The sequence below is a fragment of the Pimephales promelas genome, chromosome 13, assembly GCF_988280905.1.
Source record: "Pimephales promelas chromosome 13, fPimPro1.hap1.1, whole genome shotgun sequence".
NCBI classification, from domain to species: domain Eukaryota; kingdom Metazoa; phylum Chordata; class Actinopteri; order Cypriniformes; family Leuciscidae; genus Pimephales; species Pimephales promelas.
Genome location: NC_142781.1, coordinates 28,308,626 through 28,328,166, shown reverse-complemented (window position 1 = coordinate 28,328,166; position 19,541 = coordinate 28,308,626). Strand labels below are relative to the sequence as shown.

Genomic DNA, 19,541 nt, shown 5'->3' with positions numbered 1-19,541 from the left:
TGTGTGACGCATATGAAGTGGAGAAAACTTTCAAGAGCATTGCTAACCGTTATTTGAAAAAATGTTTGTAGAAATAACCATATAGTATAATTGGCTATTGTTAACTGCAGGTGACATGATCTCAAACAAGAGTTTGTATAGAAATAAATAAATAAATAAATAAATAAATAAATTTATACACACACATGAGAGCAGAAGCATCATGCCCTTTCAAACTGTGTTTATACCTTTGACTAAATTCCAATTTCCTCCACAGCCTTTTAGACAAACACTTTTCACCTGAAATATTTTGTTTTTAGGTATCATGCTCCCTGCAGTTCACAAACCATAACGTCATTGAGCGTTGACAAAAGTGACTGTATTATATTTCCTGGCATCCAGAGTTGTTTAGTTAAAATGACCAATATAACTATGCTGTCTGCAAGCTAGACTTGAAGTCACCACAAAACATTTGATATCGACAGCACTGTCATGGGATCCTTTTCACCAACACCTCCAAGCACTATCTACACACAAATTAAAGGACTAGTTCACTTTTAAAAAAACAACTTTTGCTGATAATTTACTCACCCCCATGTCATCCAAGATATCCATGTCTTTCTTTCTTCAGTCGAAAAGAAATTAAGGTTTTTGATGAAAACATTCCAGGATTTTTCTCCATATAATGCACTTCAATGGGAACCAAACGGTTCAAGTTCAAAAGACAGTTTCAGTGCAAACTGCAAACTATTCAAAGGGCTTTAAAGGATTCCAGATGATGAATAAGGGTCTTATCAAGCGAAACAATCGCTCATTTAAAAAAAAAAAAAAAAAGTTCAAGTTTTATAAGCTCAAATGGTCGCCTTGCTCTGTTCTGTGATGCGCGTTCGTGACTCTCCTGTTCGAACTCGTTCATCAAAATGAAGGAATCTTTTCCAGAGTCAACTCATTCATTTCGTTCGTTGAATGAACCAAATGACACGAAAAAAGATTCTTTCATTTTGATAAACGAGTTCGAACAGGAGAGTCACGAACCCTTATCACAGAACAAAGCAAGGAACCATTTAAACTTATAAACCTTAAACTTTTTTTTTTTTTTTTTAATGAGTAATCATTTCGCTTGATTAGACCCTTATTCATCGTCTGAAATCATTTAAAGCCCTTTGAACAGTTTGCACTGAAAGTCTCTTTTGGACCTTGAACCGTTTGGTTCCCAGTGAAGTCCATTATATGGAGAAAAATCCTGGATTGTTTTTATCAAAAATCTTAACTTCTTTTCGACTGAAGAAAGAATGACATGGATATCTTGGATGACATGGGGGTGAGTAAATTATCAGCAAAAGTTGTTTTTTTTAAATTGAACTACTCCTTTAAGTTATTGTCTTTCTTTTGTGCGCAAACCTTCTAGAGAACAATAAACACTCTTGATTTTTTTTTTGTTCAAACAGGTAAATTATTTGGTTTTACATTCTTAGTCAATCCATATTCATCCCAGAACATCTCACCTTTCTAAGTCTAAATATACTCCTCTAATCCACTGATAACACAATCAATCAGATTTGTTAATGCCAGTCCAAGTCTTCTTGGATTACAGGTATCTAAATATAACTCAACTGGAATGAAATAGAAGAACTTTTTCAAACACTAACACGGCTGAGCTCAGGGGTTGAGGATTAACTTCTGATAATGACGTATAGGCTTTGCTAATCTCTATCTGTGTACGGAGACACAGCATGTTCAGATTCCAGATCGCAGCTGTGACTTTATTATGATGCAGCGTGAAGGTCTCGAGCAGCTGCCAGTACCTTTGACAACTTTTGGGATTGTGTGTTCTTGTCTTGGCCCCGAATCCTAATGGTTAAATTCACATGAGGTCATATTGTTTCCATACATCACAATGTCTCCAAACGTTCCATGTTTAACTATGAGATAGACATGGAGACCACTCTATTTTCCCAGAAAGCTATTCCTCAGTCTGGGTCTCTCACAACTGGAACTGGTTTATTTGACAGTGCCCAATGTTCATTTTCTCTTTAAATAAGCAGAAGCGATGAGTTGTCTCCATGCTGTTAAAATAGCTCTGATGAGATTGAATTCTCCATCACGGGCCCAGACAAATAAACATACGACTGCCAGATCTTCCGTTTCATTTCGATGCAAATGCAACAAGTGCATTCGGTTTCCATTGGCGTCCAAGGGGACCAAGTATAGCTGACAGAAACTTGGCTGAACTGGATGTTTAGTGAGGTGATGACAGAGGTGAAATCTATTTTCAGATTATCGTTGATAATAAATTCTGTTTTTATATTATTCTTGCTGACATTCGATTATAATTTTTTGCAACATTTGGCAGCCTTATTCATTGGAACATGAGCAGAAAAAAATCATGTAGTATGTATTTTGCAAAAACAAAAATTGTTGCATTCGGCTTAGTGTGATAAATTATGCAAGGAAGGATTTATACACAAATTTGTTCTGCTCGTGTTTCTTGAATGAAGCCCATTAACTAAATAACAATAAAAACAGCATGGGGCTACTTTTTGTCACGATGCACACAAAGGACGACAGAATCCAATATCTGTAGTTTATTTAAGGGCAATCCAAATTCGTAGTCCGCCAGGCAAGGGTCAAAATCATACAAAGCAGTCCAAAAACAATAAACAAAACGAAAACCGACTTGTAACAGACCTCAGCAGAATCATGTGACATACAACGCTGACTACGTTTACATGCAGCCAATTTTCGGGTTATGGTCGGGTTAAGGTCACTATTCGGGTTTCTGAAACATTAGGAATAACCCGTTTTCATGCGTGAGCAGAGAGAGTTTCTCCTGTATACAAGGAATTGCAATATCCCGATGTAAACGGTGACGTGCGGTTAGCGTCTAGACGTACGGACAACCTTAAGACGCAATATGCGTCATTTCCGATTCTTCTTCCTGTATCCAAAGAAAACAACAACAGCTGCACGCAGATAATGAATAGTTCGGGGCAGACAGCGATCGCCATTGTTTGTGCTTTGATGCTGGCAACGTTAATGACCTCGCTCCAAAAGTATGCTGTGCTGCGTGTTTCCCCGGGTCTCGCCATGTTTACTTCCGGTACTGCACACGGATTTTTGTATGCGCTGAGAAGTTTCTCTACTCAAAAGACCAAGATTCCTTGCAAATAGAACATGCACAGAACACAAATCACTATGGGGATATGCCAATACGCGTTTACATGATCAAAAATTCGGGTTAGAAAAGGGGTACCCCAGGTATAATATAGGCTACCGGATTTAAAATCCGGGATATGAGCATATTCGGGTTTTTGACGGTGTTTACATGGCCGTTCGCGACCGGGTTATTGCTAATATCCCGGTTTTGAACATGTTTTTGGCTGCATGTAAAGTAGTCAATGTGATAGGGAACAGCCAATCCATCGACCGGAAGTTGAAGTCTCGCGGGAGCTGCCATCTTGTAGAAGAACTTCACTTGCGTTAGCATTCCCATTGACTCCCATTCATTTTGGCGTCACTTTGACAGCGAATAACTTTACATCTGAGGTGTTTGAAGACCCTATTTGTCCTTTTATTTATTTCTAAAGAAACATGACAATGTATAAAATGCTCCATTACCTTGTAGCTTATGTTATGGCCCCGTAGAAGCAGTTTTAGTGAAAGTAGGCTAACGATTGCGTCATACCCACGCGACTAGCTGTCGCGTAGTAGAGAGATTACCGTATGGACAAGAGAAGAAGCTCGCGGGCAATCTGGGAAACGTGGAGGCAAAATGACAAAATAATTAATCAGAATACCTAGCAGAATTGTCTCCATCTCCAAGCTCATGGACAGCTCCTATTCACACTCTCCGCCTCTGCATGTTTGGGAAGGGAATGATTCAGATTTTTCATGCCACATCCAATAGAAGACAGACAGGGTGCTCTCGTCACATCTACGTAGTCAAGCTCTATTTGAGCCTGCGCGTCAGGGACGGAATTGCTAAAAAAAAAAAAATCGTCTCAATGAAGTTCCAATGAGATCGCTCTGTCCATTTCTTATACTGTCTATGGGAACAGCTGAGTGCAATCATGAGTGATGGGAACAAACAAAGGATTATGGGAAATGCGGTTCCAGACTGAATGGTGACAGGAAGGGAAAAAGACCTCTAGTGGACACTCGGGGGAACACAAACCAGACACTGTGACACTTTTTTAGCAATGTTGCCGAGCTATTGTTGCTTGGGAACTTTCCCATTGAGAATGGGCAATGAATTTCTATCTTAATACATTAGATCGATCGTGGGACCTGTATCTCACCTGGTTGCCCATTGACGGCAACATTGCTCAAAAGGTTGCCCAGTGTATCATCATCACCTTAGGCCATGTTCACACAGCAACAGAATACGGTTGTCAGTCCTGTAGAGTCTTTAAAGGGTTAGTTCACCCAAAAATGAAAATGAAGTCATTAATTACTCACCCCCATGCTGTACCAACCCCGTAAGACCTTCGTTCGTCTTCGGAACACAAATGAAGATATTTTTGATTAAATTTGAGAGCTGTATAACTACCACATTGGCTCCTAAGGGACTGCCTCTTGACGGCCCAGAAAGTCAATGAAGAAAATGTTTAAATATCCCAAGTGACTACCGTGGCTCAACTATATGTTTATCAAGCGACGCGAATACTTTTTGTGCGAAAAAACAAACAAAAATAACGAGTTTATTCGACTATTCCTTTTCTTCCTTGTAGGCCAGAAACGAGACTTCCTTAGATTTCCACGACGCATGCGCGAGAATTGCGATCTCCTTACACTACTTCAGTTCAGTTCTCGCGCATGCGTCGTGGAAATCTAAGAAAGTCTCGTTTCTGGCCTACAAGGAAGAAAAGGAATAGTCGAATAAACTCGTTATTTTTGTTTGTTTTTTCGCACAAAAAGTATTCTCGTCGCTTGATAAACATATAGTTGAGCCACGGTAGTCACTTGGGATATTTAAACATTTTCTTCATTGACTTTCTGGGCCGTCAAGAGGCAGTCCCTTAGGAGCCAATGTGGTAGTTATACAGCTCTCAAATCTAATCAAAAATATCTTTATTTGTGTTCCGAAGACGAACGAAGGTCTTACGGGGTTGGTACAGCATGGGGGTGAGTAATTAATGACTTCATTTTCATTTTTGGGTGAACTAACCCTTTAATACGGTTATGTTCACAGTCACACATAGTATGGTTATTTTTTTGGGAGTGACAATCTCATTCTATCAACTCACACACATTTGTTGCTGGTTTTCATGTGTGGTTTTGGTAACTTAGAGCGACTGAGATTTGAGCTCATCTGAAGGTTTTAGGTTTTAGATTAGTAACTGTTCTCCACCGGAGCAGCTCTCGTCAGTTTTGAGTTGTACATGTGAGCGGTGCGACTTAAATACTCCACTTTCAACAAAAGATGCAGTCTGTTATTATTTTGGTCACTATGGTTACTGGTAAGAGAATAGGCTTGAGTTCCGTTACACATTCGTTTGTCAAGACGCTACTGTAAGTTATTATTGCTGTATACAATACAGATTATACAATACAAAGCAACTTCACATTCATAAACAAAACAAAAAATTAACAGTAATAATGTTATAAAGTTCTTCAATTGGGAAATGTAAGCTATAAAGGAGCTCTAAAAAGACAATAGTGCCACTGCCAGGTCAATTTAGTTCAAAGTTGATTCAATTTAGTTCAATAACAAGATCTGCAAAAATATTGTTTTAGATGTTTAAATCCAATATATTTTAATGGAAATGGAATCTCATAAACGTTGATGTTCAGATGAAAAGTTAACAAGCGTCTAGCCGTTCAATAAATGTATTGAGGTGACATCGAGTGGCATTTATGGTCAAGAGGAAAATTAAAACTTTTTTATTTTATTTTATTTAATATTATAGTTTTTTTAGTCCAGTGTCTTCCCTTCACATCACGTCGACCTGACATCACTGCTCGTTTGCATAAAGCTTGTTAACCTGCGAGGCAGATGTTCCTGATTGGCAGAGACACATTGTTGGCTGTCTCATGCTTGACTGGGGCTGTATGGCTCGGCTGCCGTGTTCAGCGGTCACGCCGAAGAGCTCGGATCTGAGTCGCCGTGACTCATGCACAGGCGTCACTGCACCACATTAGTCCTTTAGTGTCACTGTCCGGCCCCCAAGTGGTTAATGCTGTTCACGCCGCTTCAGAGATACAGAGAGAGTGCATTTGATGCATGGTGGCATTTGTGAGTGAAAGAGAGCATTGTAGAGAGGGAGGGAGTGGTTGTGTGTGGCCTGGTAAACCCTATATTATAGGGACAACATGTCCCCACAAAGATGGCAATATCTGAAATCATCACCTTCTTTTTTCTTTTTTTTTTTGTCCCAATGAGGAAAATGAGCACTTTAGCACACAGATTCACTTCTTCGGTCACACAACAGGCACCTGCACCATGGATTTAAACCTCCTGTGCATCACCGAGCCAAACTGACCACATCAACCCCAGATTTGTTTATGGGCGTTTCTTCAACTATGGACACATTTGGCCCTGTGAACTTTTAGAAAATAAACTCTCGTATAACACATTTGCAGCACTCTCGGTTGTTTATTTAATTTGTCCACTAACAATGTCCAACTGTGTTTATACATGCATCACAGGAGAATTTTTGTCGTTTTCGAGCAGGTCATGAACATATCACCATTTTATAATGATGAGACAATTATATTTCCATCAAAATTGTGAAAAAATGACAGACTTCTTTGTCCAGCTAAGGCTATTATACTTTTTTCACACTTTTGCAAATATTGTAGGTTAAATAGGTATTTGGAGTCAGTACGATTTTTTTTTTTAAGTCTCTCCAAGTTATGCTCTCCAAGCTGCATTTATCTAAAATATCGTAAAACAGTAATTTTGTGAATGAAATATGATTACAATTTAAAACAACTGTTTTCTTTTTGAACTGTTTTCATTATTTTAAAATGAGATTTATTCCAGTGATGGCAAAGCTGCATTTTGAGTCTTCAGAGTCACACAATCTTTCAGAAATCTTTCTAATATGATGATTTGGTGCTAAAAACTATAAAAAAACGTCTTAAACTATAAGAACATAGGTCTCTTAGGCTTTCTCAATTTCAACAGGTTTTCTTAAGTTGAACGCATCTGTCTGCTTTTTTGGAATCTGCTCTTAACCTGATTTTATGTCTATATAATCCCAGCCATAAATTGTTCTTTGGGTCAACTGAAATCCAATATGAAATGTACTAAATCCCGTCGAAATTGTCCCTAATCTCTTTGAAATTGGCCTTGATCCCATGGAGACAGGTCTATCAGGCATGACATTCGTTTAAGCAGAAGCTACCCACAGCAACACCCCCCTCCTCTGCTGGCATTCTGATGTCACCAAGGTAACCGCCTGGTTACCTCGGGCCAAACGAGGCAGGGCTTTGACCTCCAGCATGTGTTTGGAGCAAAGATTAAGGTCATGTCATGAGAACGAGAATATTACTAGCAGAAATGATGACCAAGGTTCAACACTCCATTGGTCATGGTGTATTAGACAGCTCTAAAGGACAAGACTGAGGTTATGACTCTTGAGTCATCTTGTAGAATACATTATACGTCTTATGTTTCCATATATACATTTCAAGAACTAATCACCCCACTGTATCTTGCATCATACTATATATAATACAGTACGCTGTAGAGTCTATTTATACTGTGCTAAGTTGGACACCCATATCTTGCTAAAATTGTTTTGTGCTTAAATATATTAAATGTCCTGATCAGCCTCTGATGCATTTTATAGCATACAGCCGTATAGTTATTTGGCCCTATATTAGACTAGCTGTCAGGTTGTGAACTTGCATGTTTTTTGGCTCAAAATGCTATGATTTGGGGTCACCAGGATTATGTTTGAAAGAAATGTATACGTATAAGCTATATTCTGCAGGGATGCATTGCAAAGGGATTTAACGATCACTATATAATGAACAACATATTGAATTCAGGCTTTTATTCACATAAAAACATTCATTAACTCACACAGCAGTTGTGGTAAATAGAAGCTCAAGCATGTTCACTTGACGTGCGGAAACTAATGAGGTTCGTTCTCGTATTACGCAGCACGTTGGAGCTTCAGCAAGAACCAAAGAGGTTCATTCTCATATAGGGCTTGGGCGTCGTGACATCATTACTTGGCGTGGCCGTCATGTTGACAGCTTTGCGAATGTAAACATAAAGCAAGTCGAACAAGGAGAAGCAGCAGAGTTGGGAGAAAGAAAAGAAAAAAAAAGATGTTAAAATCCCTAAAAGGATGTGGAATTTACCGGGATATGTTAAATAGGGAAACCAGGGTCCGGTATGTGGACGAATTCTGCACTTTTAACGTTTTGGATCCAAATTAAATTTTTTACGTTTGAGCTTCAGCGAGGTTTGTTCTTGCGCATCAAGCAGGTTCAGTTGAGCTTCTGTTTATGTTCGCTGATCAATGTTAAAATGTAAATAAAAACCTTAATTAAATCTGTTCTTCATTTAAAGCAATCGATCTGAAAGATATCTGAAGAAGTCTTTAATCTGTTATTGTTCCCACAGGTAAGATACTGAAGTCCCAGTTTTATGGCAACCATCGCATATAAATAGTGATGTAGCCTACATTAGCATCATAGCTCGATGTGTTGGAGTTTTGTGCTAACGGCCACGGCTCAGAGCAAAGTAGCAATTTATTATGGTCTTTAATTCACGGCTCAGTCTAGCTGATTCAAGATGAAAAGGATTTTGTAGAGTGTTCATCAAAGGGGAAATTCATTCTGCTTTTAAACTGTGCTGAATGTGAGAGAATGTAACATTGTCTACTTGAATGAAATTATGTGTCCATATATTTCATGAATATCGTGTGCGCGCTAAAGTGTGAAAGGCTTTCTCTCTCGCTCTCTCTCTCACTTTCTACCTCGTCTATTGTGTGTCTGACGTCAATACTAGCCTTTCATCAGCAGTGACATTAATCAGCTCGCTGCTGTCCTCTCTTCTTCCTTTCCTCGCGTCTCTCTCATTCTCATTGTGTGGTTATCTCCAAACTGCTTCACTGCTCTCTTTCATTCTGAAAACTCTTGTCTCTTTGTTTCCCATTTATTCTTCTCTTCTTGGCTATGTTTGGAATGGAATACTACTAGCATTCTGTATAAAATATATTGTATATTAACTATTTTGTAGTGTTCAAATGTTTACGCCTTCAGTTTTAATAAGAAAGTATTTTTTCCGTCACAAAAATATATTTTATTTTACATATACACTAACGTACAAAAGTTTGGGGTCGGTCTAATTATTATTTTTTTTTATTTTTTATTTTTTAAGAAGTCTCTTATGCTTCCCAAGGCTGCATTTATTTGATCAAAAATACAGTAATATTGTGAAATGTTATTACAAAATTAAAATAACTTTTTTTCTATTTTAATATATTTTTGTAATATAAGTTTTGTAATATATTTATGTAATTTATTCCTGTGATGGCAAAGCCAGATTGTCAACATCATTGCTCTAGTCTTAGTTCTTAGCTCTAGTGTCACATGAAAACAATACTTTTTTTCAGGGTTTTTTTCTGATGAATAGAAAGATTTTTTTAATATAAAATTTATTTAAATATGTTTTGTAACATTATTATAAGCTGTCACTTTTGATTATTTTGCATCTTTGCATTAATTTTTTTTTTTAAAAGTAGTGTATATTAACAAGTAGTGTGACAAATAATATTTAACCTATTTTCACAAAATGTCAGGTAAAAAGTCTCAAATTAACCTCTTCTTTTAATTCCTGAATGTGAAATAGTATGCCGTATAGTACATGGTACCCATAAATACACACACACACACAAATATATTTTGTATGCTGTATTATTCCGTGTCTGTTTTGGTTGCACACTGCACATTATTTTCCAAATCTGAGTTTTCCAAGCATACGTAAAGTACTGCATACCACCGAAATAATGATAGTACGCTACACTATGGCAAACATATCCCTCACACACACTCTCAGTATCTCAACACGCTCTTTCTTTCACCTCAACATTCCCCCGGAAGGTCAGTGTAAGTCGGATCATCATTCCAGACAGGCCTTTCACACGCACTCTTCATCTTCATCTATAGCTGCAGATCAACATTTGAACACACACACACACACACACACACAGGAGTCTGCTGTAAAGTATATTCAGGTGGTTTCAGTTTGAGCTAATAATCTCCTTTCTCCGGCCGCTCCCTGCAGACGCACACACACTATCTGCTTCATCAAATTAAACATGTTCAGAGAGGAAATAAAGGACATCTGGCCACCTGATTCTCCTTTAGGTATATCTAATGATAACAGTGCTCCCAAACGAAGTGTGAATGTGTGAGTGCAGTGCACACCTGTTGACACACACAATTAATACATAAAATAATAATTTGTGTAAAACCTGATGATTATGCTATTTAGAATGATTGATCGAGAATGTCCCTAAGGGTATGTTGTGCTTCAATCCTACCAAAATTCTATGTATTCACACATTACAGAATTATATTCTCTGTGTTTGAAACATAAAATTTCAAGTTGCTTGTAGAAGACATTTTTGTTTGCACTGTTTGAGCAATAGTAAAAATAGTATTAACTGCAGTAAAAATAAAGTCCTTAAAAATAATTTAGCAAGTAAAGCAAAAAAATAAATAAAAATAGAGAACATTTATTTAAAGATGATTTGGGTTCCTTGTGACTGTCGCCTCTGGCATGCTTAGTTGTGGACACTAATATTCAACAATATTATTGATCTGACTGGGCTGATGCTGTTGTATGAGAACTGAACTGAGCTGGATGATGACATCATTTTTTGCAGAGCTGCTTTATAGATGAAAAATTATTTAATTTTTTTATTTTTACAACAAAACTGAATCAGCACTGGACTGACTTAAGCCGAAATGTATCATTTTTCTGTTATCACTGTAAAGATGCTTTGAAACAATCGGTATTGTATAAAGCTATAAGATGAATTGACTTGACTAATGATTTTTGAGACCTTTGATTCTGAGAAAACAGTGATATCTTTTCTGTGTGTCTGTGGCAAAGCGGTTAACTCTGATTAAGTATTCAGCACCTGTATTTGTGCTCTGCATGCGGAGCATTCCTGCATAATGGATGTATTCAGACACGGTTCCTGTGACTCTTACCCTCCTGATGTTTGTGACCCGTGCTAATGGTCGTACCCACTCATGCTAGCACACACACACACAAACCGACACTTTTAAACTGCATAAAGAATTCACTATGACTGAAGCTGAACTCTGTATTTCCTGTATGCATTTTCCACCAAATCTGAGCATGTCATTTTTGTACATAGCAATGAATATAGATTTTTTTGTAAATGTTTTTGAAAAACGTCTCTTATGTGCACCATGGCTGCATTTATTTGATCAAAAGTACAGTGAAACAGTATTATTGTAAAATAGTATTACAAATAAAATATAAAAAAATGTATTGCCGTGTAGCCCTCAAACCGTTCACTTTATAGCCCTTAATCCTGTAATTGTGAACAAATGGGCACAGAGGACAAATGGGAGGTGTGATCTTAATTTTTCTTTATTATAAATGTTATATCACTGTCTTTGATAAAGTTTTGTCTATCCATTTATTTGTTTTTATTTTATTCAAATATTTATTAATTTATTTACTACAAAAAGTACCATATTTTCTATGTAAATTATGCTTATTTTATGTTTATTTTATTTTTTTAACTACATTAAAATATCATTCCAATAAGTTCTAAAATCTAAAGATGAAGTGACTTTGCTGTCACCTGGTGTCTTATTTTGGCTTATTTTAGAATGCTCTAAATTACAGTTTAGTTTCCTATTCATTTCTATGGGTGCCCACCCATTTTTGACCCAAATACAAGAATACAATTTTTTCACCCACTTACTGTAACATTATAGATTTAAGTAAAAAAAAAAAAAATGGTGTGTGTTCAGAAGGCAAACGTAGGAAAAGTAGCCAAGTCTTGTACCGCTCAGATCAAGGGAAGTATTTTTTAAAGTTAAATCAAAACTACAGTATTTTGCCCACATATGTCCAGAGTACGGTTTTAGGGTTAAACTATTTCAAAAAGTAATTTATTCCTGTGACGATAAAGCTGAATTTTCAGCATCATTACTCCAGTCTTTAGTGTCACATGATCCTTCAGAAATCATTCTGATATGCTGATTTGGTGCTCAAGAAACTTTGTTTTATTATTACTGTATATTAGATTGTTAAAACCAGTTGTGCTGATTTATTGTTTTTTCAGGATTCTGTGATTAATAGAAAGTCAAAAGAACAGCATTTATTTGAAATAAAAATCTTACATATAAATGTTTTACTGTCACTTTTAATCAAGTGATTGCATCCTTGCTTAATAAAAGTATTAATTTCCTTAAAAAAAATGCGCTATGATTCAAAATGTTTGCACTCCATCCATCTTCTACTTCAAGTCAACTTTTTTGTGCCAATCTGACATTCTGTTTTTTACATACATAGTGTGTATTTGCATCTGTGCGCTGACTCTGTGTATATGGATTTATTGCAAACTGTGTTCAGCGCTGTGCTGGAGGGAACTGGGGATTACAGCATTTCCATAACAAAGCCCAGATAGATTGGTTTAGAGTCTACGAAATACTGCCACTGCTATTGCTATTCCACACTTGTAGAGTGTGACCAACCTCAGAGAGAGCATCACTGTCAGTCAGACTGCATGTTTATTGTGTCACATGGTCTCCTGCCCTGTCTGAGATCACCTGCTGCTCCAGCATGAGCTAATTTTAATGTGACAATATAGCAGGAAGAACACGATTTCTATCATGATTTATTATGGAAGAGCAACTACCGGTCAATATGAGCACCTGGTTTACACAGCAAATGATTAGTTCTCGTAAGTGAGCAAAGTACTTATTCTGAATGACAAACTGTAGATTCAGACACCATATCCTTCAAAGCCCCAAGCGATATATATCCCATCTTGTCCATATTAATAAAAGTTTGTAGTGCTAACTGTGGTTTAGCAACACATTTAGTCACATTTCATTTCAATGCTGTTATTGTTAACTAAAACTAAATTTAATTAAAATAAAATGTTTTCTAAAATAAAATTATACATTTTCGCTTAAAATTTTAAAATAAACCTAAAATGAAAGCTAAATAGAAATATATTAAAAAGAATAATAAAATAATAAAACCACGTAAAATGACTAAACCTAAAATTAAAAATGGGAAAAAAGCTAATTGATTAAAGCTATTTGTTATTAATAATAACTATGAATATAAATAAATAAAATACTTTTAATGCAAGATGGTTTAAAACGCACACAAAAAAAACTTAACTTCTGGCCCAGTTCAACCCTGGCCCCTCACCATATTTGCATATTGAAAATAAAATCATAAACTCTAAAAATTGCTGGGTTGTTTTAAGCCAACTTTGGGTCAAATGTGGACAAACCCAGCCATTGGGTTACATTTTTAATTACATTTTTAACGTTTGGGTTTGTCCATATTTCACCCAAAGTTGAGTTAAAACAACCCAGTGTTTTTAGAGTGTATATTTTTTTTTAAATATATATATATATATATATATATATATATGAACATATATATATATATATTTATATCACAAATTTGAGTGCCTGCTGATCCCACACTATCTTCTGCTTCTTTTTGATCTACATTCTGCTTGGCATAAAAATGAATGTCACAATGTTCACAATTCTTGTAAAGTGCATAGACTCTGTTTTTAACCTTTCAAATTGAATCCACAGCTTCCTCTAATTCAGACCATCTAGTTCAGCCAAATATTATTTTTAGTTTTACACCGGTCTCCCTCCAACAAGGTCACAAGGAACATCGGCATTCTTCTGTAACATTTTTATAATGACTTTCATCAATAACATTAACAAACATGATTGCGTTTAGGTTAGTCATCATTAGTCCATGTAGATTTAAACGAAAATTAATATTTTGGTATATGAACTTTTGACCTGTAAGTAATGTTTGTTGACTTGTTAATGAAAGTTCATTCTTTCTTTACACCACAGGAAAGGTAGAGTTGATGAGGAAGGGCACACCTTCTTAAGGCACCTCAGACTTGTTGTTTTTGGATAACTTTACATGGGCAGAATTAATCAGTTTTCCCCAGAGAGGGATCAAAGTGCAAAGATAGCATGCTGCAAATTATATGACCCTTTTAGTGCATATACGACAAACTGATGAGCTAAAATGATGAAATAGACCATCTGCAAACCCTGAATTGTCAAGAAACTATCAACTGACCTAGTTCAAGAACAAATATATTACAAAAATCATGGTGCAGACTGACCAAAGCCTTTCCAGACTGGAAGAAACAGATCACAACTGACAGAAAACTGTGTTCACAGACTAGCCATACCACCATTCCCATTACATGCTTGGAGAAAACGTCGAGGAAAGATTAGCATATAGAAAAGTTTTACAAGTCACAGTCTCCTCAGAGAGCTTTCACCCGAAGTCCAAGGTTGTTTGAAGGATGTCCAGAGTGAATGCTCTGTCCCACTTGGTATAATATAAATAGTTGTCTTGAAAGAATATAGTGGTGTAGGCGTTTGGAATCCAATTAAATTCATTTAAATAAGGCGCAACTGTGACAACTCACTTTTTCAGTGGCCTGGGTTCTGGAAGTATTTTTTCCCACAGACATTCTATTTTTCACACAGACATTCCAAAATAGATTTTTGAACCAAACTATCTGGCTCTAATTTAAATCACAACATTACAACCTTTGATTTTGAAGCAAATTTGAAAACCAAAAGACAATGGTGTGTATACTTGGCGTCTTTCGCAAATTATGTAATCAAATTTTTAGTCAAATGATTGAAATTAAAGCCACTGACTATAAAGTAATTGATCATAAGTATAGAAAATGGCATATATTTCAGGTTTGAGGTCAAACACTAAAGATTTGTGCAAAACTTTTGCGTCATTTTCTAAATGTCGATAAAAAACTAATGTGAAATGATGGTGTTTCCATTAACCGATGTTATGCGACTACAACTTTTTTTTCCCTCTCGCGATAAGTCATTTCAAACATCATGGCAACGAATGTTGGTAGGTTTATGTAGCCACCGCATAGCCATTATTTTTAATCGAAGGAGCCATGTTATCCATTAATGGCAAGGAAAGCCCCTTAACACTTATTGGATGAGGTCTTTCTGGGTGTTTCTCCCAAAAATGTGGCATTTTTGATTAGAATCCAGAATTTCCGTAAGTCTTTTGTTTTTTTGTGAGTTTAATAAATAACTCTGTCCAAACACACCGCGCCATCTTTAAAGAATGATCAACTTTTACGTATATGTCATGTGACCTGTAAATGCGAAAATGTTTCCATTGCAGTTTTGCGAAATATTCCTTCAAAACTCATTTGAGCGCAAAAACTTTTTTGCAGTATACAGGAGTTTTTGCAAAACTGACGTGTTTCCAATGAGTTCAATTCGCAATTTCAATTTGCACAGTTTGAAGGGTAAGGGAAACGCATCTATTGTAGTGCATGGCATAGCGTTCGATCCATCTAACAGTGTGTTTGTGTGTGTGTGTTACTGATGGTGTTGTCATCCTCTCCTTTTAATTAAAAAAGTCTCATGGCATCTCAGGAAGTATTACTCTGTTCTAGCCTTGTCATCCTGAAGGACCCTCATCCCACTTGCACAGTCACTATCAGCTATCCCAATTGGTGTATATAGCAGGAGCCTCATATCCATCCATTATTGTCAAGCCTGCTTAGATTAGCAGCTTCCATCTGGGCTTTTCTGCACCAGGTGTTATGTAGTGAGGCCATTTTCCCTCTCAAGGTTGCCTTGGTGCCAGAGTCATTTAAGCTGTTCATTTATTGACTCGCTCCGATAAAACCAGTGCTTCCATCGAGAAGGGACAACGTAACATACTCGTACAGGTCCATTCTACCAGTGCCCTCGGAGTGCTGGAAAAGTAAACACGATCTTCTGGGGACTCGGAGTTAGTGCGGGCACTGACCTTTCCGATTGTATCTCACATGCATCTGTTTTTGTCCTCATTCTATCTTGTGTTTTTCCATTCTGACCCTATTTTATGGTCCTTTATTACCTGGATTATAATTCTGATTGGCCAAGTTTTGACATTTTGAAGTCAAATTTGTTTGTACAACGTAAATGTAATAGACTGTGCAAGTTTCATGTTGATCAAATCATTTCAACTGAAATCAGTCCATCGTTCCAGACTGCACTTTGCAACCTCTTTTCCTGATCTTTTGTCAGAGATCGCACTGGTGCCACCACCATGTTGGCTAACTGATAAGGGCTGCCTTTTTTTAATATGAGAAACAAACGAAAACAATAAACGAATAAACGAAACAAACATGTAACAAAACCAAACAACTGGTTTGAGCTGCGCAACACAGCCAGTTGATCAGCTCAGACCAGTACAGCAATGATCTCAGAACAACTACTCACGGGTAGGGATGGGTACCGAAACCCGGTATTAAACGGGCCCCGGTGCTGAATTTTGAAAGACCGCTGTATCGATAAGCTCGGACGTTATCGGTTCTGCTGTCGGTACTGGAGAAATAAATTATTTATCATTCCTATAAATACGTTATCTTGAACATGTTTATATCGCCAGCCTTTTCTATATATAAACTATATTTTAATTAAACCATTTGTCTGTGATGCAAATTTGAAATTCGCAGTTCAGAAGGGAGAGAGAAGAGAGAAGAGAGAGAGCGATCTCTCACGCAAAGCCACAGCACGCGCAACACGACAGCCCTGCTTAATGAGTGACAATGAGGACAGAACTAAACATTCAACGTGGTTACACTTTAGATGTGGGATATTATTCTAATATATTTTGTATTTCGGCTTCCAAAGATTATATAAAGAAGATATTTGAGATAAAACCGTTAAAAAACAAGACGCATGATCTGTCCAGCTTAACTTCCTTTACTTCACAGCACTGCGGAGCGCTGTCAGTTCTTCCTAAAACCCAAACGTACCGTCAGCACAATCGGCGATTGTTGCAAAATGCTGTCTTCTGCTGTTGCAAGATCAAAAATGGCTATTAAAAACACAAAAGCCTGCGAAAGAGCCTGTTCACAAGGCGGTGCGCGCTCCGAAACGGACTGCAACGAGACAAGAAAAGTAGCCTATACTTTGGGCTTCGTGTGTCCTCCTTAACTATCAAATATACATACAAATGTCAAAATGACCAGCTCTGAGATTCGCTTAAACACAGTTTATTCACTTAAACACAATTATGTCTTAAATGGACGTAAATAATAGGGAGAAAATGATGGTGCTTCAGTTACCGGTTACCGATTAGATTTGGTCTCGGTCTTAAAGGGGCAGCAGTCTAATAGCCTAAACTTGCTGACGATTCAGCCATTAATGCAAATCAAACAACAAAAGGCAGAGAAAATCACTCACAGCTTTTGAATAAGTAACTTTAGATTTAATAAGCATTAATCTATCTATGATAAACTAGTGCTATTTTATATTTGATTACTAAATTAGGTTTCTTTTCAGACAGAAACAATTACCTGAAAAGATATGTTAGTACACCTTCCTGAAATTAAAGCACTTTTGTATATAATTTGTATCTTTGATTGATTTTATTCTTGTGTTTGTACTTGTTTTTTTTTCTTATGTGTCCTTTTTTTATTAAAAAAAAAAGCCTGCACATTGCTGCATAACAAAAATATATTTTTCTTCGTTTTGCTTTTTCTATTTTACATTTCAAAATATAGAGTTTAATTATGTTCTTAATTCTTAAAAAAAAAACACCAAAAAGAACCGATAAGAATACCGTTAAAGTACCGGATCGATAAGCGGTATCGGTAAGAGTAGTAATACCGATAAAACCTTAACGATACCCATCCCTACTCACGGGTGAATATCGATCACATGATTACTACACAGTGCTGTGGGGGATCCAGTGAGGAAGCGTTTTAAATTCATAGCTGTTTTAACATCACTGCAGAAGCATTCAAATTCAGTGCAGGATTCTTGGTTGTAAATTGTAGACATCAGATCATATCAGCGCTGACGTGGAAACCAGAAAAAAAAAACATTGTGCCATGAACGAACAAGTTATAGAATGCTTTTTAGGTGATGTACGGATTTGAATTTTTTTTCTGATACGATAACCGATAATTTTCTTATTGGGCCGATATATAAAACATTAAAAGTGAACATACATCGGTCGATACCGATATGGATACCCTAATGCTTTTCGATTCACAAATCACCAATTCACCATTCACCATGGATTTAATGTAGTAACTCTAACTGTAACCATGGTTTTGTGGCAGAAATAGTCAAATGATTTTACATTATTAATTTCAGGGTTCGTACAACCTTCAACTTCACACTTCAAAGCTCTAAATATTATACAGTATAAACGTTATTTTTAAAGTGATAAAAGAATTTTAAAGAAACTATCTCGTGGCAAATGCTTTTATTTAAAAAAAAATTAAAAAGGCATGAAATTACCACTATAACGTGTAACATTTATTCAGCTTATTAGCCATTTCAACTTGCTAATATAGCTTTTTTCCCACATATTTAACTTTTAAATTTATATTTAGGTATTGTGAAATCCCTATTATAAAATATCAAATCCTCAATAAATAATTGTTTGTCAAAGTTTGATGCTTTTTGTTCTGAAGTATGAAGTTGGAAAACTCAAGTCTCATGAAAAACTAAAACTTCTTCAAATTGTGAAGAATTACACTGAAAGCAAGTAAAGAGTGCTCCTTTTATAGTCACTGAAGCTGTCGGTTAGTTCAGATACTATTGAAGACCATTGGTACATTTAATAAGAGTGAAATTAGGCTGTTGTTAAAAATACATTGAATCAGTGTTTTTCTGCACATTCGCATTTCCAAGAAAATAAACTATAACTATAGTAATACCAATTAGTTACTGTACTTATTAATGCAAAACAATAGTAATTTTATAAAAAAAAAATCTTTGAAAACAGGTCTAGTCTAATGAAATTGTATTTAGGAAAACTAATTGTAAGAAATGTAAGCAAACTAACTTGTGTTCTTACATTACCTCAAATGTTTCCAACAATGTGTAAATTAAAAGAAATTTGCACTTTTAACCAGTGTAAGATCCCTCCTCATCCACATTATCCTGCACTAAAAACCATGTCAACACAGTGAATCTCATGAAACTATGCGGAAGTAGTAGTTGCAGTGTCTAGCACACTTCTCCATTGTTGATTGTCATGGACCACAATTATTCATTATTCTTTGCAGCAGGTGTTGTTGCCAAAAAAAAAAAAAAACTCCAATAAACAGAAATGTACGGGTGAATCAAATGACCCAAGAAGAGTTTTGGAAACGATGATCAATATCAGTGTGACATTTACTAACACTGTTTAAGTCTGGTGAACAAGTCAATGGCAGTGTATGAGTCCGACTTTTTGCTAAATGCTGTGGCTCCGTTCAAATGTGCGATTCTTTTTGAACTCGTAAAACTGTGCTTTGTTAACCCACCATTTAATTCATGTCATAATTGAT

At 36.3% G+C, this 19,541-nt stretch overlaps 1 protein-coding gene across 1 annotated transcript in view; it reads left to right on the top strand.

Moving 5' to 3' along the window:
• The window catches only part of rcan2 (regulator of calcineurin 2), a 72,820-nt gene that overhangs the window by 24,194 nt on the left and 29,085 nt on the right, over window positions 1-19,541 (top strand). The window lies entirely within an intron of this gene.